General features: G+C 37.4%; 1 protein-coding gene across 1 annotated transcript in view; it reads left to right on the top strand.

Moving 5' to 3' along the window:
* The first annotated feature begins 7,429 nt into the window (after positions 1-7,429).
* Positions 7,430-24,119, top strand: part of LOC149234526 (expansin-A7-like) — a 176,290-nt gene continuing 159,600 nt past the window's right edge. Inside the window, exon 1 of the mRNA XM_089461199.1 lies at positions 7,430-7,470. The gene's annotated coding sequence lies outside the window, so the exon portion shown is untranslated. The remainder of the gene's footprint in view (positions 7,471-24,119) is intronic.

The raw sequence follows: 24,119 nt of genomic DNA on the forward strand, positions 1-24,119 counted from the left end.
GCCACCACTGAGAGCTGGACCAGAGATGTAGCCCTGGAGGATAGGGTGAACTCCTCATTAAATTCTTGTGTTCTTATATTTGCTTATTGTATTTCTCTGTTGTTTTCCATTTCAAGTGTCTGTGCATTTGCAATCTGATTGATCCGTTGCGTAAATAACATAGACACACACCAACACATGAGTCTGTAATACCTCCATTGAATAAATCTTTAACTAAGATCACTCATAGGGTGATTTTCAGATCAACAGTGCTACCTTGCAGCTTGTACAGAGTTCCAATTCGAGCTCCCCGCATCAATGCAGTGCCCCTTGAACCATCCTGCAGGTATCCTTCTCGAACACTATTTTTACACCTGCATTATCCAGCTTTCTTACAGAAATCAGATTTCTGGTCAATGCAGGAATATGTAGAACACCCGGAAGTGTTCTAACTCTTCCACCTTGCAACTTCAACTTCACTTTTCCACAACCAACGATTCTAGCCTTCCTATCATCCCCTAAGAAGACATCACCACCATCGTATTTCTCATAATCGCAGAACCACTCTCTATGGGGAGTGAAGTGAAGGATGTGCTTGAGTCAATTAACCATGCCTCATGATCTACATGTGTACTTGAAGAAGCCAAGTACACATCTCCACCTTCATCTGAGGTGGTTTTTGCCTCTGTAGAAGGAGCATCATCAGATCCCTTTCCTTTATCAAGAACTTTAGATATACAATCCCTTTTGTAGTGCCCTTCCTTTCCACATTTCCAGCACACCACCTTTACAGGTTTTCCTGGAGATTTAGATCTCCCTCTAGATTTAGATCTCCCACTCGATGACTTATTTTTGTTTCTGTTGTGGGACCGTCCTCATACAGACAAGGCATCACCATTTGGGCTCTCCATATTTTTCCGTCTCATCTCCTTCGTCAGAAAGGATGAGACTATTTCATCAAACTGCAAGGCAGTTGTATTGCTACCTATTGCAATAACCAGACTATCCCACGAATCTGGTAGAGAACACAACAAAATGATGCACTTATCTTCATCTGAAATTTTAATATCAATAGATAATCACTGACTTACCACAATATTAAATGCATTCAGATGCTCTGTCACCGAGTCTCCATCTTTCATCCTCAGGTTATACAACTTTTTTTGCAGGAACAGTTTATTCATCAGAGACTTAGATTGGTACAAAGTCCCTAACTTGTTCCACAAAGCCTTAGCCGTAGCTTCCCCTGATACATCGACAATACTGAATCTGAGACACACAATCGTATTGTGCTCTTTTCCTTTCGATCTAACTTCTTCCATTCTTCATCAGACACTCCTATTGGTTTAGTACTTAGATCTATCGCGATCTACTGATCTTTATCCACCAACAGATCCTCCATGTTGAGTTTCCACAACTCAAAACTCTGACCATTAAATTTCTCGATCTCTATCTTTCCACTGCTCGCCATCTTCTTTCACCACCAGAATCGATCTCGTAGATCTCCCACTGAACAGGGTCTACCATAGGCTCGAGCGAAACCCCTCAGCAACAAAGGCATCCCCTTGAAGCCAAAACAACTCTGATACCAAATGCAGTTTTTAACCCCGTACCGAAATTACCTGCATACGAATTCTAAAACACAGAAAATAAATAATGCGAGAGCATAACACATAAAACAAATATACATAGAGATTTTCCCCTGGATCCCAAAACTGGGACTACCAGCTTTATTTTTCATTATGTTCCTTTCAATGTTATAATACATATTTATACATGCCGAAGCATCCAATACCATGGACCGAAAACCATCGCGTCCAAAAACATGTGCGAAAATCATGCACAAAACCATAGGTGGGTCCGCCCAACCTAACATAGGTTCCAAAACCAAAATTTTCTAGGGCGCTGCCCCGGACCCCATAGAGTGGGGTTACCTGCACCCCTCAAACCCTTTGTGACTCCCCCTGCTACGCAATTGGCGCAACAAGGGGGGGGCTCCGCCCCCCTCCTAACACCCCAGTTAACTACGTGGGATAGTCGTGGAAAGAATATAACACAACCCAACGCAAAATCTTGGTCCACTCCTCTTGGTGTTGAATAACTTTATGATAGAGGTTTCTACACTATACTGAACAATTTATTCAAATTATTAAGGATACATGGAAAAAGGGTATGCATTCCTATTTAGGTCTTACAATGATATTCTCTTTACATGATACATACGTAGATATAGGTACAAACAATTAACATACTCCATATAATAGAGATGCCTAGTGTGAGCTTAAAAAAATCCCTAAGTACCACTTTAACACTTCTCACAAGTGCTAACTCTAGGAAAAATACAAGGTCAAATACATAACATCATATAATTGCTACAAATACAAAGTTTGATTCACATAACCATATGGTGAAGTCTACTTCATTCAACACATCTCACAAAATTTAGCTTGTTTTTCTATTATCAACCAATCTCCACTATTGCCATAAGAAATGTCACTAGATTTCCTTGGACTAGAGTATAAAAACTCGTTGTATCGAAAATAACATCTTTGTTCTTCCTGCTACAATCTCACCATTCCATTTTAGAATTAAATTTGTGATCAACTCTTGGTTCATTTAGTGAGAACAATGCAACTTCATTATATTTTTAACTACCATGATAACCAATTGATCCGAATTTATAAAGGGAATTAAATGAAATACAAACTCGAAGCCAAAACATAGAGATACAATGAAACTTGACTTCAATCAATAAATGAAAAATGTTGAAACTATTTACGTGCATAATAGAAGCAAATTAGCTCGAAGAATAGTAGCTTTTTTTGAGAAGATACATGTTGGCTATGCACCTTCCTAAACCATGTTACAATAAGGCTCTAAGGCCTTTTTTATGATGAACAAATAATGAGAAACCCTAAACATCTAAAACCCTAATCCTAGGAGATGAAGCGCCAAAGGCTTATGGGCCACGATGGGGTAAGTTGGAACGTCAACTTCGTGGGGTTGTAACTTTGGCATACAATTTTCACTTGGCATGCATGGTATCCCGTTGGAAAGGTATATCCAAGAAATATAGATTACGACTATTGATGATAGTTTATTACTTTTGTCAACCCATTTCCCCAAAAAATGTCGTTTAGGGCCTCAAAATGGCTTCGGAAGTTCGAGACCTAAAAACTGTGAAAATAGGAAAATTGTGTTGTGAGCTAGTAGAATAGGTGGGTAGCCACCAATACCCACCTAGATCAGTCCATCCCCATCCCACCCTTATGAAGTAATGGTCTCCATTGAATTGAGTGTCTCCATGAGACAGGGAAACTTTTGCTGAACTTGGTCCTTGGTGAGCCACTAGCCTTGGTGCACGAGTTGGCCTTCTTTGACAACCTGATACAACTATATATTTTGTTGGCGAGTGTTCTTAATATGTGTGTCCATGATCTGATCAGTCGTGGCTTGTTCAATACAATCTAGGTTGAGTTCTATCAATGTCAGTGGTTTTGCAATTTCTAATGTGTCCAACAATGGTGGAAAGTATGGCTAAAGGTGGTCCACATTGAACACTAGGTGTAGGCGAATGAATGGTGGGATACTTAGCTCAAAATCATTGTCACCCAAAACCTTGGTGATAGTGTGTTGATGCAAGTTTTATTCACCCTAGTCAACAAGGGATAAATGATACAAACCAGAGCTCTTTAAATAGCTCTAGTTGTTTGGTGTCGTTGCTCTCGACTGGTTTAGAGACTCAATTGGCCTTTTGCCTTTTCTTCCCGTGAAAGGACAAGACAAAGGGTTAATCCTATTACCACCTACGGTTGATATAATCCTATTATGTACCTATTCTACGATTAATTACAATATATTACATATCAATATGTTAAAACATATGATACAAAATATACATAATTATATATAATAATAAATGCTAGAAAACAATGTAACTAGCAATAACAATGAATGAATATATCAAATGTCTTAAATGAAAACAAATTACTGATTATAAATTAAGCTACAAATGCAATTATAAGTCTAAATGATGATAGTTCTTGATGACATGAAACGAAAGATGAAAACTAAGAAAATATAAGTTTTCAACCCTTTCAAACAAAGATGGATGAAACAAGACTTGTTTTAAATGATTTATCACCAATAATTATTAAATGCATTAAATTAAATAATAAATAAACTAACATTAACTATTGTGTGATTTTTGGCCCAAAGGAGGAGAACTGCAATGATTTATGAAGTTTACAAGATATTTCCATAATCCATTAATGAATCAAATCAATCAACAAACCATGAAACAATATAACACATAAAAAAATTACAGTATACTTGCCAATTCAATTTAAAAATAATGACATCCTTTGCAATAAAAAACCCCGGAAAACCCCGGAATCAAAACAAGAGGACTTTAATTGAAGCAATGCCCAAATCAGTGTCATTCTTAATATTCAAATCACTAAAGGATGATTTGATCTATATAAACAATTAAAACTAAATTAACAATATCACAAGAGAATGAGATAATCCTTATTATCTGTCCACATAATCAAATCACAAAACACAAATAAGTAATCTTCAAGAATTTTTGAGAGAAAACTATGAAAAGCTTAATAAAAACAATATTAAAACAACCATAGAAGAAAAATTCATAAACTTCTATTAATCAAATAAAATCAAAATAACATTTGCTCACAATCAATCTCCACAATCATTACAAATGCAACATTCTCTTTCTCCTTATCAGTAACCTCTCTCTCCCCTACCTACATATCCACCCTCCTCCTATACTACTACCCTACCTGCATATCCACCCTCCTCCTATACTACTACCCCATGTATCTCCGATTGCACATGATATTTTTCAAAGCCAAAGGAATATGGATCTGATTTGCCAATCACAAAAATTAACATGGGAAGATTTATTTGTCATTAAAATAACTTTGATCAAAATTGATTATAATCAGAGATATCTCAAATCGAACAGGTTGACTAAGATCCTCAATCTGACCCCTTTGGGTTACAAATCGATTATTCTTTTCCAGGTTGTAGAGACTTCAAATCAAAGTTTGTTGCCCCCAAATTTAACCAGAGGATCGATGTACATTTTCCAAAATAGCCCGTTGTGGGGAGAATTGGCCAATTTGAAGTGGAAGGTCTAAAGTGTGAAGATCAAAATCATTCTCTGTCTCCTTGTGTCGTGTTGTGCGCTAAAGATCCAGTCCAAGCTCAACCCAAGCTCAGTAGTGTTGTAATGCTGCTCGGCAGCCATTTGTATCATCGTGAATGTATATTGATATATGGTGTTTGATGTTGATTGATATGACAGATATCAATTTGTATGTATGTAAAAAATGTGGTACATAAATGCTTTTTCAGGAAACTAGCGAACCCCATTTTTAAAAAGTCCAAACTCAATCCTGTAACAAAAATCCTGTAACAAAAGGACAAAAAATCACTATTAAAAAACCAAACCGATAATGTTGAAATTCATTGAAATCAAATGAAGCAAGAAATAATGAAAGGAAATAGCACAATCATCCCTTTCTCAGGCATTTGCAGGTTCAACAGAAACTTTTGGAAACTTGGTGTTTAACACGTAAAACAATGAAGATTCGACGCTTCGAACATAGAATGAAATCTTGAAATCCATCTGAAATTTGCTGCCGATCCAACGTAATCACAAATACAGATCAGGAATACAAGAAAATGGTAGATTGAATGAACGAAACCCGGTGACAATAGCATTTACATTTTTTGGGTGTCACTGAACATTTGCCCCTGGAAAAACTGTGATTTTCTCCCAAATCGCGCATCCAATCACAAAAATCCTGGAGAGTCAAGTAATCGGTTTTGTTCTGAAGAAAACTCGTGTACCATATTTCTTGAATTCATCGCTATTCGACTGGAAATTGAGCTAGAATTAAGTATGGAGACTCTGACTTCTCCTACCACTGTTATCTGTGTCAATCCAAAAAGGAACAACTAGTCCTAAGGTACATTGGGTTAACGATATTTAAATACAAGGATTTATATATATATTAATATGGAAAATTTTAGGGGCGTAGATGTGCTAAATTTTTCATGTTTTTCTCTAAAAAGTTACCCATTTTCAGTTTTCTTAAAATTGACTAGCCTAAATTTTATAAGATAAAATTATTTTGCATTAAAAAGGGCCAAAATCTCATAGAAACTATCACCAAAACTTCATAAAAACAATATGAAATCATTATAAATTTAAATGTTTTTATAAAAATATCACCAAATATTTTACAATTTTCATATGCCAAAATTTTTAATCTTTAAAATAAATTTCCATCCTTAAAATTTTCCAAACACTTATTAATATAGATTAAGGCTTATACATAATTCTATAAAAAAAATAAAAATCAATGTAAAAAACACGTATATGTTCCAAAAACTAATCAATAAGCAATAAGCAACATAAACATAACCTAAGGCTGTCACTGAATCAAAGGTTTTATAGCAGGCCTTTACACTTTTAAAATCATGGTGCTGTAAAAAGTGATAGTGTGTACATAACTCATTAAGAATAACTTAAAAAAGATAATTCCCATGTTGCCAATAAATAACAAAAATAAGTTATACAATCAAACAATCAGCAAAAGTAGACTTCATACTCATGCAAGTTTGTTAATACACCCATAAAGATAAGTTCGGCTATCAATAAAAGTAATGGTGGTGCATACATCAAACCAATTCCAATCTCATGAAATCAAGCCATTCATAAGCAAATGTAAAAGGGGAGCCTTTTTTCAAAACAATGTTGCTTCTTTATGAAAATATTTCCCACATGCCAAAAAACCCTAACCAAATTTATATTAAAAATATCATATGAAGGGGTTTAAATATTAAATCATTTCTCTTCCATATTTTTTAATCAATAATAGCTAAGTTCTTATATAAGTCGTATTTATGAAGGTTGAATATTAAAAAAGGTTATTAGATAATTCAAATTATGCTCATATATAAGTCGCATTTATGAAGGTTGAATATTAAAGAAAGTTATTAGATAATTTAAATTATGCTCATTTATTTATGATGTTTCAAAATTTGCATTTTATATAAGAGTAATTTTTACTATTTTACTTTATTTCTAAATATGTGAAAGTTATTTGCATAATATGAATTGGGGCCTTTATTTTTTTTCAAAATAATATTGGTTTTTTTTAATAAAGATTTTCCATGTGTCAAAAAGAAAACTAACCAAATTTATATTAAAAGGATTATATGAAGGGGCTTAAATATTATATCATTTCCTTTTCTTATTTTTTAGATCAATAATAGCTAAGTTCTTATATAAGTCATATTTATGCAGGGCGAACATTAAAAACATGACTTGATGACATAAGGAAGGTTATATTATATCATTTCCCTTCCTTATTTTTAGATCAATAATAGCTAAGTTCTCATATAAGTCGCATTTATGAAGGTTGAACATTAAAAACATGACTTGATGACATAAGGAAGGTTATTAGATAATTCAAATTATGCTCACTTATTTATGACGTTTCAAAATTTGCCTTTCATATAAGGGTAATTTTTATTTATGAACATGTGAAAGTCATTTGCATAATATGAATTGTTATTATGGACAAAAAGTAATGAAATTAATTCAATATGTATAAAACAAATTGATTATTTGGAGATAGGAAATTAGTAAAAGTTGAAGCCTTATTTTTTTTAATTACAAATTCATCATAGATTATTGATTCCACATGTTTTCAAGTTATGGGAATGTAACATGGAATCGAGGCTAACTAATGTCAAAGAGACTCAAAGGAGGAACATATTGTAGCAAGGGACCATGAATAATTCAAGAGATGAGCAATTGCATCCATTAGGAAACTGGCGGAAAAATTGAGGGCAGTAAAGCAACCAAAACTGTCATGCAAACTGACTCTAGACCAAGCAATCATAGAAACAACCAATATGATATGAGTAAAAGATCATGGTAAACTTGGAGGATTCAAAAGTGTGAAATCTATACACGTAGACAGATTAACCTCTCAATTAATCAAGTGCAAATGAAAGGAGGAATTTTTCAAAATTTTTAATGGGGGCCACTTCATTTTGAAAAAAAATGCAGGGGAGTTGTTGGCGGGCCAACATAGTGTAAGGTCCATATCAGAGTGTCTGAAGCTTCAGATGGGCCCTTGCAAGGCATTCCTTTTGTAGATGCAACCAAACCTTGTCTCCCACTTGAAACTTGTGTGGCACCTGGTGTTGATATTGATGTTATTTATACTGTTGATCTTGACGTTATTTATACTTAGTGTTGCCTTTTTGCAAGATATCATGGACCTGATGGTGGATGTGTTGAATTCGTTCAATAAATTTGGTAGTTTTGTTAGCTTTAGATTGAACATGTGTAGAGTCTGCCTAGGTAGTTGCAAGGGGTAGTGCGACATCAATGGGACACAATGGTTGAAATTGCAAGCCCACCTGAAAGGGGCAGTAGCTAATTGACCTATGGAGAGCCTTGTTGTAGCTATGTTAAACATAGGGAAGACTCTCATCCCATGTTCGTGGATGTTTGGGGTTGTACATGCATGAAATGTGCACAATCATCTTTTTGAGGAACTTTGTCTGGCCATCAATCTGGGGGTGGAAGGTAGACTTTGACTTCGTGAGCTTAGTGTCCAACAATGACCAGAGGATCAACCATAATGCACTTAGGAACCTGCTATCCCAATATAATATAATGGTCTACAGGATCCAAAAAATGTACCCACACCCATTCAAAAAAGAGCTTGGCACCAACTTCTGTTATGATACTCTTCTTGAAGAAGGGTAGAATGACCATCTTAGAAAATTTATCAATGACCACAAACACACAATCATTGCCATGTTTTGTAGAAGGAAGGCCAAACATATAGTCCATCGATATGGATTCCCAAGATTAGTTGGGAGTAGGCAGAGGGTGTACAGGCCTTGCTTCTTAATGGTTGGTTTGGCAATGGCGTAGGTAGTGCAGGATCTGATATACCCTCAAACATCTTGTTGAAGTTTCGACCAATAAAAATACTTCTATAGTACTACCAATGTCTTATCAACTCCAATGCGGCCTACTACTCAAATGTAATGTACCTCCCATATCATCTTAGCACGCTCTTTTGAAGGAACACAAAGGTGTCTCAGGTAGCACAAAAATGCATCCTAGAGGTGGAAGTCTAGAACTTGCTTTCCTATCATCAACATTTGGTATGTGAAATTGTTTTTGGAGCATTGTTGTATACCTTTGGCTATCCAAAGGTCTCGTTCCCATAATAGTTGAGAACAATGGTCAGTGCCACGACTAGGGACCGACATAGGAAATTTGTGACATAATTGGTGCTACCCTTCTTGTATTTAATGTTCAAATAAAATTGTTGTTGATATGTGGACAATTTTTTATGTTGGTCATTCTATAACTTCCCTTGTGTCTACATAAATTGAAGAGGATGGTGATCCATGTGGATGATCATCTCCTTCCCTAGAATATAATGTTTCCATTGCTAACAGGCCTACACGATGGAATACATCTCCTTATCATGGGTGGGATATCTTTGGACAATGTTAGTGAGTGTGGCATTGTGATAGGCCACTATATGTCCTTTTTGAATGAGGATTTCACTAACAACATAGTTGGAGGAGTTTGTCTCATTCTCATATGACTATTGTAGATATGGAATGGGGAGGACTGGTCTAGAGAAAATGTAAGTTCTAACCCCGTACAGAAATTACCTGCATACGAGTTCTAAAACACAAAAAATAAACAATGTGAGAGCATAACACATAAAACAAATATACATAGAGATTTTCCCTTGGATCCCAAAACCGGGACTACCAGATTGATTTTTCATTATGTTCCTTTCAATGTTACAATACCATGGACCGAAAACCATCGCGTCCAAAACCATGTACGAGAATCATGCACAAAACCATAGGTAGGTCTGCCCAACCTAACATAGGGTCCAAAACCAAAATTTTCCAGGGGCGCTGCCCCGGACCCCATAGAGTGAGGTTACCTACACCCCTCAAACCCCATGTGACTCCCACTGCTACGCAATCGGCGTAACGAAGGGGGGGCTCTGCCCCCCTTCTAACCCCCTAGTTAACTACGTGGGCTAGTCATGGAAAGAATATAACACAACCCAACATTCTCCCACTCGTTGTTTTCTTTCCATAGGGGGCACAAGAGAGCTTAGTCATTTATCCAGCCTTGCAACACCCATTGTTTCTCTACACCAAGAGAACTTCTCAGAGCTCACAGATTTTGTCAATGCATCTGCAGTATTCTTCAAAATGTCCACCTTTACTAGCAACACCTTTTTGTATTCTATCATATCCCTCACAAAGTGATACTGAACATCAATGTGCTTTGTCTTTGAATGATATGCAGGGTTCTTTGCCAAGAAAATTGCACTTTGGCTGTCAAAGTCTATCCTTATAGCTCCCTGTACTAACCCCATACTTGAACACAATCTCTGCAACCAAACTGCTTCCTTGCTTGCATGAGTGGCTGCCATGTATTCTGCCTTTCTAGTTGATAGTGCCACTACAGATTGTTTCTTACTCATCCAATTGACTGCACCTCCAAATAGGTTAAACACATACCCACTTGTAGATCTTCTTTGATCCAGATCTCCAGCCCAGTCTTCATCAACAAAGCCATGAATATCCAACACTCTGTCTAATCCTGGTCTTCCTTGGTCGCACAAACCATAATCACTAGTGCCACACAAATACCTGAAAACCCGCTTCACTGCTGTCCAGTGCTCCTTCCCTGGTTTTGACATAAACTTTCTCAATACTCCCACTGCATGTGCAATGTCTGGTCTAGTACAGACCATTGCATACATCAGGCTACCGACTGCACTTGCATATGGAACACAGGACATGTCCTCTTCCTCTTCTTGTGTCTTGGGACACTGTTTAGCGGATAACTTTACACCTACAGGAATAGGAACCTTCACCAATTTACTATCCTGCATATTAAACCTCTGGAATATTGTCTCAACATACTTCCTCTGGCTTAATCAGAGCTTCCTCTTTGTTCGATCTCTTTTAATTTCCATGCCCAAAATATAGTTTGCAGCACCGAGATCTTTCATGTCGAATTTGGAGGAAAAATGGGTCTTCAAATCGTGGATAATTTCTTTGTCATTTCCAACCAGCAACATATCATCCACATATAAGACTAGATAAATAACACAATCACCAATTTATTTAAAATACACACAGTGATCTGCTTTGCTTCTGGTGAAGCCAAGGCCCCGTATAAATGTATCAAATTTCTGATACCACATCCTTGGTGACTGTTTTAACCCATATAGAGACTTCTTTAACTTGCATACCAGTTCTTTCTTACCCTTCACCACAAAGCCTTCAGGTTGCTTCATGTAGATCTCCTCTTCCAGATCCCCGTGAAGAAATGTTGTCTTCACATCCATTTGTTCTACCTCAAAATCAAAAGCAGCAGCAACAAATAAAAGTAATCTAATAGAAGTTACCTTCGCAACAGGAGAAAAATATCACCAAAATCAATCCCCGACATCTGGGAATAACCTTTTGCTACCAACCGAGCTTTGTATTTCTCCACCTTTCCTTTTGCATTTGTCTTCTTCTTGAACACCCATTTGTTTCCAATGGGTTTCCTTCCTGCTGACAACTCTACCAGATCCCAAGCCTCAATTTTGTGCAAAGATGCCATTTCATCAACCATGGCCTCTTTCCAGAGTTTTCCATCCTTTGAATCTACTACTTCCTTCACAGTTCTGGGATCATCATCAGTAATAGATAAAGAAAAATTTGAATAGAAAGTAGATGGACTATACCTTTCTGGCTACCTTCTTTCTCGAACTGATCTTCTCACACCCAGAGTTTGTGGCTCTTCATCTTCTGATTCCTCCTCTGCTGTAGAGTCTGATTCTTCCTCCTTTAGATCAAACTCTATCTTCTCAGGTTCCTTTGGTTGGAATTCATGTTTAATAACATCTTTCACCTCTCTGAACACCACATCTCAGCTGTACACAACCTTCCTTGTTACTAGGTTCAAAAGCTTAGAACCCTTTAAACCATCCTTATACCCAATAAAGATGCACTTTTCATATTTATTATCCAACTTGGTTCGTTTCTCCTTTGGAACATGTACATATGCATCACATCCAAATACCCTCAGATGTGAAAGAGAGGGTTTCTTACCAGTCCATACCTTTTGTGGAGTCTGATCCTCTAACATTGATGAACGTGATCTGTTGACCAGTTAACATACTGTCTCCACCGCCTCTGCCCCGAATTCCTGTCCTAACCCAACACCACTGAGCATGCTTCTTGCCCTTTCCATCAACGTCTTGTTCATTCTTTCTGCAACTCCATTTTGGTGAGGTGTATATGGAGTAGTATTTTGCCGTGCTATACCACACTTCTTACAAAACTCTTCAAATTCCTTACTACAAAACTCTCCACCGTTATCTGTCCTCAGCACCTTTATCTTCTTCTCTGTCTGGTTTTCCACTAGAGCCTTAAATTCTTTAAACCTTTCAAAGACTTCAGATTTCTTCTTAAGGAAATATATCCATGTATTCCTTGCGAATTCATCTATAAATGATACATAGTACATAGACTTACCTAGTTATGGAACCTTCACAGGTCCAAACACATCACTGTGCATAAGCTCTAATATCTGTTTCGCCCTCTTACCACCAGAGGGGAAACTCACCTGATTCTGCTTCCCATATACACAATTTTCACAGAAATCAAAATCCAGAGAGCTATTACTCATACCTTCTACCATACCTTTACCATGAAGTATTTGAAGGCCCTTCTCTCCAATATGTCCAAGCCTTTGATGCCACAACATGGTCTTCTCTCTAGAGACCACTAGATTTTCTACTCCACTTTTTGGAACCACAGAACTGTTGCACCCATCAACAACAATGCTACCTTGCAGCTTGTACAGAGTTCCAATCCGAACTCCCCGCATCAATACCAGTGCTTCCCAAACCAGCTTGTAGGTATCCTTCTCGAACACTGTTTTTACACCTGCATCATCCAGCTTGCTTATAGAAATCAGATTTTTGGCTAATGCAGAAATATGCAGAACACCCAGAAGTGTTCTAACCCTTCCACCTTCCAACTTCAACTTTACTTTTCCACGACCAACGATTTTAGCCTTCCTGTCATCCCCCAAGAAGACATCACCACCATCATATTTCTCATACTCGCAGAACCATTCTCTATGGGGAGTGAAGTGAAAGAATGCACCTGAGTCAATCAGCCATGCCTCATGATCTACATGTGTACTTGAAGAAGCCAAGTACACATCCCCACCTTCATCTGAGGTGGTTTTCGTCTCTGCAGAAGGAGCATCATCAGATCCCTTTCCTTTATCAGGTGCTTTAGATTTACAGTCCCTTTTGTAGTGCCCTTCCTTTCCATATTTCCAACACACCACCTTTAAAGGTTTTCCTGGAGATTTAGATCTCCCACTCGATGACTTATTTTTGTTTCTGTTCTGGGACCATCCTCGTATAGACAAGGCATCACCATTCTGGCTCTCCATATTTTTCTGTCTCATCTGCTCCATCAGCAAGGATGAGAGTATTTCATCAAACTACAAGGCAGTTGTATTGCTACCTATTGCAATAACTAGACTATCCCACAAATCTGGTAGAGAACACAACAAACTAATGCACTTATCTTCATATGAAATTTTAATATCAACAGATAATAACTGACTTACCACAATATTAAATGTGTTCAGATGCTCTGTCACCGAGTCTCCATCTTTCATCCTCAGGTTATACAACTTTTTTTGCAGGAACAGTTTATTCACTAGAGACTTAGATTGGTAAAAAGTCCCTAACTTATTCCACAAAGCCTTAATCGTAGCTTCCCTTGATACATTCAGCAATACTAAATTTGAGACACACAATCGTATTGTGCTCTTTTCCTTCCGATCTAACTTCTTCCATTGTTCATCGGACACTCCCGTAGGTTTTGTACCCGGATCTACCACTGATCTTTATCCACCAATAGATCCTACATCTTCAGTTTCCACAACGCAAAACTCTGACCATGAAATTTCTCGATCTCTATCTTTCCACTGCTCGCTATCTTCTTTCACCACCAGAATCGATATCGTAGATCTGCCACTGAACAAGGTCTACCACAGGCCCGAGCTAAACCCCTCAGCAACAAAGGCATCCCCTTGAAGCCAAAACAACTCTGATACCAAATGTAGGTTTTAACCCCGTACAGAAATTACCTGCATACGAATTCTAAAACACAGAAAATAAACAATGCGAGAGCATAACACATAAAACACATATACACAGAGATTTTCCCCTGGATCCCAAAACTGGGACTATTAGATTGATTTTTCATTATGTTCCTTTCAATGTTACAATACATATTTATACATGTCGAAGCATCCGATACCATGGATCGAAAACCATCGCGTCCAAAACCATGGACCGAAAACCATCGCGTCCAAAACGATGTGCGAAAATCATGCACAAAACCATAGGTAGGTCCGCCCAACCTAACATAGAGTGGGGTCACCTGCACCCCTCAAACTCCCCGTGACTCACCCTGCTACGCAATCGGTGCAACGAAGGGGGGGCTCCGCCCCCCTTCTAACCCCCCAATTAACTACGTGGGCTAGTTGTGGAAAGAATATAACACAACCCAACAAAAAAGACGACGTTTCTGTTGAAATGTGGCAACAAGAATATTCCAATTTTAATTTGTCCTTGAATTAAAATTCGAATTTAGTCTTACCAGTTGCTTGAAAAATAATTAATTAATTTATCTTGAGTTAATTAGTTGGAGAAATTCAAGTTAGAGGTCTTTTTAAATGTTGGCATTATGATGCATGTGTTGTACTTGATGGCAACCCACTTGTAGCAGAACAACTCCCTTGTACATGGTAACTAGATGAATCTATAGAAGAGATATCCGATGTGACAAAATGCATGGCAGTAATATTTATGATGTGATGAAATGCAGGGAAACTTCAAGGAATAAGTTCAGAAGGCAACTCACTCAGATGACATATCACAGTACAATAGGTTAACAGCACAAAGTTACAGATTAGACTTCACAGAATGAAGAGAGAGAGAGGTATACGCAGGTTCACCATTGGCTAAGCCACGTATACACGTGGGTTCACTGTATACAAGTCGTGTATACGTAAACACGCACTTTCACAAAAGGAAAAGCGCGTATACCTTGGAAAACTAAGTTTTTGGTCCAAAGTATTTGGTCCATGGTATTTTGATCCATGGTATTGGTCCAAGGTATCGGGTCCGAGGTATTGACCCTAGGTATTTGGTCCAAGGTATTGGTCCTAAGTGGTTTTGGTCCATGGTATTGAAAAAGGCCTACAAACTATAAAAGGAGGAGAAGATCATTAGGCTAATGTGTGCAAGTATTGAATATCTGATGAAGTGTGAGATCTAGTATGTAGGTTATTGGGTTATGGTGCATTGCTAGATCTGAACCAAGGAAGAACCTTAGCAGATGATGAGGAACTAGATCTAATGATGGATCGAGATCTTAAGGCGTAAAATGAACTATCATTATGTGTTTTTGCTCATGAATATTCTAGATCTGAATACTGACACATATATTATTCTGTAAATGATATGATTTGGGTATGACTGAATTCTGGAATAGTTGTAATGTTTAAATCATCATTTATAGATCTGTACACAGGTTCACTTTAGAAAAGAGGCGTATACACGCTGGTTCTGCATATCAAAGTAGCGTATACACAGGTTCGCTTTGAGGAAAGTGCATATGCACGCTTGTTCAACACATGGAAGTAGCGTATACCTTAAAAAATATGTTTTAGTTGCTTCTATTTGCTGATGCAGTGCTTTTGGGTTATGGTTATTGTATTTTGGTGTTAGCATTTTGAAAGATCTGATTGATGGGTTTTCAGAGTGATTGATTGATTCGGTTGTGATTGGTTCAAAAAGAGATTAGTTGATGTAGATATATTTGATGATTGAATGATGTTATTGATGGATCCATTCTGAAAATTTATGAAACATGGTCCCTAAAAGGAAAGAGAATGTTGTAGCCTTCTATAGGCCGGCACCTACGTAATAGTAAACATATCAGCTAGTACAAGAGCTAGGGGGTTGTAGCTCCCTTCCAATAGAAGCTGGAGAACGAGAGAAGGTTGTAGCCTTCTGCAGGTAGAAGCCTGTGTACTGGTAGAAGACTGCACCAGTACAAAATTGTAAACAAAATTTTCTTATTATTAAAAGAAGACAGAGACGATTGTAGCAGGTGGTTTTCACCCACATTGGGTTTCCACCTTATATATTGGTGTTCATGTGTGTTGCTTATGCGTAATGCTTTATTTTGCTTTTACTGCGCTGTATAATGAATTCTTGATATATTGGTTAATGTTCAATGCATGATAATTTGGGTAAATCAAAAGATCTCTGCATATACGCGGGTTGCATTAAGTACAGTTGCATATACCACTAGTTCACTAAGCTGAAGTAGCGTATACAAATCAGTTTTGAAAATTAAATTATTGATCTGGTAATACTGATTCACCCCCCCTCTCAGTATTATTTCTAGCAATTGGTATCAGAGCCAAGTTTTTCAGAAGAAGCTTGATCGCTTGAAGGAAGATCCATCATCATGAGTAATCAAGAAAGCGGGGGATCCATTAGACCGCCACTCTTTGATGGGAGAAACTTTGTTTATTTGAAGGTAAGAACCACAACCTATCTTCAATCTCTTGGAACAGATGTCTGGGAAATCGTGGAAGGAGCGTATACATTTCCATCAGCAATTCCTACATATACGACAGGTAAAAAGCAATATGAAACCAATGCCAAGGCTGTCAATACACTGTTGGGAAGTCTGTCACAATCAGAGTTTGTCAAGGTTATGTAGCTCAAATCCACCAAATAAATATGGGACAAAATCGTTCTAAGCTACGAAGGAGACTCTCAGGTAAAACGTGCTAAAATGCAATATGAAACTCTCAAGATGCACAATGATGAAAGTATAGCTAGTTACTTCTTACGTATAGATGAGGTTGTTAATTGCATGAAGAATCTAAGTGAAGAGATAAAGGAAGTTACATTAGTTAAAAAAGTTTTAAGATCCTTGTCTGCTATGTTTGAATCAAAAGTATCTGACATAGAAGAAAAGCAAGATCTGCAGACTATTACTATGACACAGCTGCACGGAATCTTAACTGCCTTTGAGATGAGAAAAGGAGGTCCATCAGATATGAGAGAAGCCACATTTAAAGCTTCAGTAAAAGGAAAAGAAGAACTTGATGAATCACAACATCTTTCAGAAGAAGAAGAGGAAGTAAACTTTGTCAAGAAGCTTCAACGGGGTTCCGGAAGATTCAGAGGTAAACTACCTTTCAAATGTTTTGCCTGTGGTAGAGTCGGTCATTATGTTTCCAAATGTCCTCATAAAGATAAATATGATAAAGGGAAGGAATCTGCAAAATGGAATAGAAAACAAAGTGTAAGTAAAAAGAACTACTATACTCATGAAGATAGCGATGGTTTATCAAATAGTGATGAAGATGAAAATAGTAATGACTATAGACTTCTGATGGCTTTGGAAGATGATGATTTTTTGGATGCTTTAGATGAAGATGGCCTGTATGAAGAAATATCTAAACTCAAAATCTCTTTAGAAGAAAATAATATGATTATAGATACCTTGACATACCAACTTACTGAAAGATAAAAACACAATGAAAAACTAGAATGTGAAATTGTGGGCCTAAGAAAGGATCTTGAGAAAACAAAAGCTCTCAATCTTAGATTTGCTAAAGGATCAAAAACCTTAAATGAAATTATCAAAGTGCAGCGTTCTCCTCTAATAAAGACATGTCTTGGATATACTGGAGAATCATCTCAAGCACAGAAGCCGTCAACCTCCTCTAAAATCTATCTTGATGCAACAAAGAGCAGTGAACAATTTGACAATCGTCAGCAAAGGCATAAAGCAGACCACCAGGTAAATCAGGCTCAATTTACTTCAAGGATGAACAGAATCCACAACCAACCTCAGGTAAATCGTACTCAATTTGCTTCAAAGATTAATATCAATAGAAACTACAATCACCAGGTTAGTAGATTTGATAATCGCAGGAACTACTTTAATGGTCAATGTTTCTCATGTCATAATTTTGGACACAAAGCTGCTCAATGTGTTGCTTACAAAACCATCATGACTAGAGAAGCACGAAATCAAAGGAATGTGACAGGGATCAAGAAAAGTTCCTATAATAACTTTTCTCTTCTTGAAAATGAAATAGAATTCTCAATCTGTAACAACTTTGGCCATGAAGAATCTGAATGCAGGAGTAAATTTCGGCAAATATCTCAAAAGGAGCAAAATCCATTAAATCCAAAAATATGGAGAAAGAAAGAACCGCAAACAGAAATATGTGGTATAGCCTTGTATGCAGAAGGATAAGAAAACCAGTGGTACATCGACAATGGATGCTCAAAACACATGACAGGTGACAAAGAAAAACTACACTCATATAATGCCTTAGAAAAGGAAAAGAGTGTCTCATTTGGAAACGACACTCCTGCTGTCATAAAAGGTAAAGGCTCTATTTTCTTGAAAGAAAAAGTTAAATATGGGAATGTTATGTATGTTGATGGCTTAAAACATAACTTGTTGAGTGTGAGTCAAATGTGTGATCAAGGAAATGAAGTAGTGTTTCGATCAAATGGATGTGTTGTTCGTGAGCTTGATACAGGAGAAACTGTGATTAAAGGTACAAGAACTCCAAACAACCTATACATACTCAAGGGAGGACAACAAAAATGCTATCTAAGAAAAAATGATGAAAACTGAATATGGCACAAAAGATTGGGACATCTAAGCTTTTCTCAAATAAGAAAAGCATGCAGATTCCAGGCTGTTCGTGATCTTCTAGATATCAACATTCTTGAAAATACTATATGAAAATCATGTCAATTCGGTAAGCAAACAAGATCTCAATTCATCAAAGAGGAAGGGTCAGTTAGTAAGCCTCTTGAACTTGTTCATACTGATTTATGTGGACCATGAAGGAAAAATTCACCTTGTGGAGAAGAATACTTTATATTGTTCATTGATGATTTTTCCGGAATGTGTTGGATAGGTCTTCTAAAGCATAAAGATGAAGCATTTGAAAAGTTCAAAGCCTTTAAAGCTTTGGCTGAAAATGAATCAGATCGCAAAATCAAATGCCTCAGATCTGATCGAGGAGGGGAATTTACCTCGGATGAATTCTTTGACTTTTGTGAACAACATGGAATAAAAAGGCAATTCTCCACCGCAAGGACTCCTCAGCAAAATGGAGTGGTAGAAAGAATGAACAGAACTGTTCAACAAATGGCTCGTGCTATGCTAGATGAATTTGGAACTCCTGCAACCTTCTGGGGTGAAGCTGCATTCGCCGCCGTCACTATTCTCAACCAAGCAAATGTTCGGGTAAACAACACTCAAACTCCACATGAACTTTGGTATGGTAAGACTCCTACTGTAAAATACTTCAAAGTTTTTGGAAGCAAATGTTACATCAAAAGGACTAATGAAAAACTTGGTAAGTTTGAACCCAGATAAGATGAAGGTATTCTTCTTGGCTACTCTTCCCGAAGTAAAGGATATAAATGTTATAATAAAAGACTTTGGAAAATTATTGAAAGTATTGATGTTGTAGTTGATGAAGCATGCAAAAATCCAAAACAGATAAAAACCAAAGAGTATGACAATGAAGAAGATGAGGATCATTTTCCCACATAAAATCACACTGATTCTGAAGAAGAAACCAATGAAGCACCAGAGGAAAAGATAATGATAGAAGAAAAGACTCAGTCCAGGTACGTTCAGAAAAATCATCTAGAAACTCAAATTTTAGGGGAAAAAGGGGCAGGTGTGCAGACAAGAACTATTGTCGAAGCCTCAAGCTATCTAGCATTACTATCTTCCATTGAACCTCAAAATGTAAATGAAGCATGTAGAGATGAATGTTGGGTCAAGGCCATGAATGAAGAACTTGAGCAAATTGAAAAGAATAATACTTGGGAATTAGTTCCTAGACCTCATGACAAGAATATCAAAGGAACTAAATGGCTATTCAAAAACAAGCTGAACGAAAATGGAGAAGTTATTAGAAACAAGCCCAAAATTGTTTGCAAAGGATACGCTCAACAAGAAGGTATAGATTTTGAAGAAACTTTTGCACCTGTTGCTAGACTTGAAGCCATAAGCATGTTTCTAGCTCTTTCTAGTTTTCAGAAATTCAAAGTATATCAAATGGATGTAAAATCTACCTTTCTTAATGGAGACTTAGAAGAAGAAGTCTATATCGATCAACCAAAAGGATTCATTCTTGGAAATGATGCAAAAATTGTATGCAAAATCAGAAAGGCTCTCTATGGTCTAAAACAGCCTCCAAGGGCCTGGTACTATCGTCTTAACAAATATCTCCACCAACAAGGTTTTTCAAAGGGGTCAGAAGATAGCAATCTATATACAAAGATTGACACTAGTAAATTTCTAATAATTGTTGTTTATGTTGATGATATCATTTTTGGTAGCAATGAAGAATCCATGAGTCAGAATTTTGCTTCAGTTATGCAACAAGAATTTGAAATGTCCTTGCTTGGTGAGCTTACCTATTTTCTTGGTCTACAAGTTCAACAAAATAAAAATGGTATTTTTCTCTCACAAACCAAATATCTCAAACAGATCCTGAAAAAGTATGGCATGGAAGATTCTAAACCAGTATGTACCCCAATGGTAACAGGATGCAATCTTAGCTCAAATGATGAATCAACAACAGTACATCAACCAACTTACAGATCCATGATTGGCAGTCTGCTTTATCTAACAGGTACTCGACCGGACATCATGCATGCTGTGGGAATAGTTGGAAGATTCCAAGCAAATCCCAAGGAATCACACCTTCAGGCAGTCAAAAGGATTTTCAAATATCTTCAAGGAACATAGAACTTTGGTTTATGGTATCCTAGAGATACAGATCTTACACTTCATGCGTATACAAATGTAGATTGGGCAGGAATTGTTGATGAAAGAAAAAGCACTAGTGGTGGTGCATTCTATATGGGTTCCAGGTTAGTGTCATGGTTCAGCAAGAAACAAAGTTCAATTGCATTATCTACAGCTGAATCAGAATATGTGGCTGCTGCATCTTGCTGCACACAACTACTTTGGATGATGCAAACCTTGCAAGAAATTCAGATCACACGTACTCCACCCATCTCCATTATATGTGATAATACAAGTGCCATCAGTATTTCAAAGAATCCAGTCATGCACTCCAAAACCAAGCACATACCCATCAAATATCATTTTCTACGAGAACAAGTGCTTGAACAAAAGGTCAAATTGGAGTATGTTCCCTCCAAAGAATAGGTTGCTGATATATTCACTAAACCACTGCCCAGAGAGACATTTGAATATCTCAGACAAAAGCTAGGAGTAGTTGTTGCATCATCTTGCTGTTAAATCCTATCTTCTTCAGAGAAAGGTGGTTATACGTGAGTTTCATGAAGCATAGTCACGTACATACGCTGGTTTCTGTGGGTACAGTCACGTATATGTTGGTTTGAAGAAAATCAGTGGGCCAGACTCAGGAGAAAGGGGTCTGATATGGTTTAGTGAATTATCTGCTCTGTTTGATGATGGTTACAATCTGCTGATAACATATGGAAATATCTTGATCCTCATAAAGTTGTTGATAACCTGATGTATATGTGATTGATGATGATGCTGTGATATCTCTTATTGACATATGCAATGATCAGATTTGACAGTGAACAGGTGGAATAGATTCAGGGGGAGAACATGGTTGCTGGTCTGGATGCTGATTGACAGATGCTGCTGATGATAGTTGCTGCTGACTATCATGGTCTTGTTTAAGACATTTGGTCTCTATTATATATGTCATGTATATCATTTAATGTAAAGGTCATGAAAAGACCTAATTTGTAACCCCACTATGCATGGGACGAATGATGTAATGTTTCTTGTTTTTTTCATGTATAAACAATTGGTATATCCCCACTTGGTTGGGTGGATGAGTCAAATTTGGTATATCCCCACTTGGTTGGGTGGATGAGTCAAATTTGGTATATCCCCACTTGGTTGGGAGATGGATGTATGTATGAGTCATTAGTGATAGGAAGGTCATTGGTGATGTATGTATAGAGTCATGTTATCTTTTTGTAGACCTTGCTTGTGCTCAGGGGGAGAATTGACTCAATCATGGGAGCTCAATCAACACACTTCAGCATATCAGAGAATTCAGCATGTACTCAGGGGGAGCATGACCCTTTTCCCTTGATGTCAAAGGGGGAGAGTGACTTGGTGTTGTTGTTGCCATCAAGTCCAAAGGGGGAGATTGTTGGCATTATGATGCATGTGTTGTACTTGATGGCAACCCACTTGTAGTAGAACAACTCACTTGTACATGGTAACTAGATGAATCTACAGAAGAGATATCCGATGTGACAGAACAGTAGTATTTATAGATGTGATGAAATGCAGGGCAACTTCAAGGAATCAGTTCAGAAGGCAAATCACTCAGATGACATATCACAGTACAGCAGGTTAACAACACAAAGTTACAGATCAAACTTCATATAATGAAGAGAGATAGGTATACGCAGGTTCACCATTGGCCAAGCCGCATATACACGCGAGTTCACTGTATATAAGTCACGTATACGTACACACGCACTTTCACAAAAGGAAAAGCACGTATACCTTGGAAAACTAAGTTTTTGGTCCATGGTATTTTGATCCATGGTATTGGTCCAAGGTATCGGGTCCGAGGTATTGACCCTAGGTATTTGGTCCAAGGTATTGGTCCTCAGTGGTTTTGGTCCATGGTATTGAAAAAGGCCTACAAACTATAAAATGAGGAGAAGATCATTAGGCCAACATGTGCAAGTATCGAATATCTGATGAAGTGTGAGATCTAGTATGCAGGTTATTGGGTTATGGTGCATTGCTGGATCTGAACCAAGGAAGAACCTTAGAAGATGATGAGGAACTAGATCTAATGATGGATTGGGATCTTAAGGCGTAAAATGAACTATCATTATGTGTTTTTGCTCATGAATATTCTAGATCTGAATACTGACACATATATTATTCTGTAAATGATATGATCTGGGTATGACTGAAGTCTGGAATAGTTGTAATGTTTAAATCATCATTTACAGATCTGTATGCAGGTTCACTTTAGAAAAGAGGCATATACACGCTGGTTCTGCATATCAAAGCAACGTATACACAGGTTCGCTTTGAGGAAAGTGCGTATGCACGCATGTTCGACACATGGAAGTAGCATATACCTTATAAAATATGTTTTAGTTGCTTTTGTTTGCTGTTGCAGTGTTTTTGGGCTCTGGTTACTGTATTCTAGTGTTAGCATTTTGAAAGATCAGATTGATGGGTTTTTAGAGTGATTGATTGATTCGGTTGTGATTGGTTCAAAAAGAGATTGGTTGACGCATATATATTTGATGATTGAATGATGTTGTTGATGGATCCAGTCTAAAAATTTATGAAATGTGGTCCCTGGAAGAAAAGAGAAGGTTGTAGCCTTCTGTAGGCTGACACCTATGATGAGCCCCAAATTTGGTAACTTATTGGGCTCATTTTGCCTAATTATCCTTGTTCAGTCCTTTTTCAATCCTCCATTTTTCATAGCTTATGAAATATTTTTTAGTATGTTTATATCATTTGTACGAATAAGGGTGGTCACTCTTCCTAGGTGGCTAACACGTGCTTATTTCAGGTTTTTTTTGGACACATGTTGGAGCAAAACCGAGCAATCATGGGCTAGAAGATAGCCAAGCTTGAGGTGAGGATTCATAGGGGGTTGTCTACGACATTAAATAGCCCTTCCTCGGGATCTTCACCCCCAAACTCCGAGCTCACAGGCCACCAAAACCGGATCTTGAAGGCAGCCAAGCAGATTTTGGAAAAGGCACTGTCTACTAACAGTTGGACATCCAAGTCCCCTAGATTTAGGAGGCCTGCTAGGGCCCTTGTGGTGTATAAATGATAAGGCCTCAGCCTTCGAAAAGGACTTTTTTGAAACCATT

This window comes from Pinus tabuliformis, chromosome 8 (genome assembly GCF_031772625.1).
Source record: "Pinus tabuliformis cultivar Carrire ecotype Pingquan chromosome 8, CPIR1, whole genome shotgun sequence".
NCBI classification, from domain to species: domain Eukaryota; kingdom Viridiplantae; phylum Streptophyta; class Pinopsida; order Pinales; family Pinaceae; genus Pinus; species Pinus tabuliformis.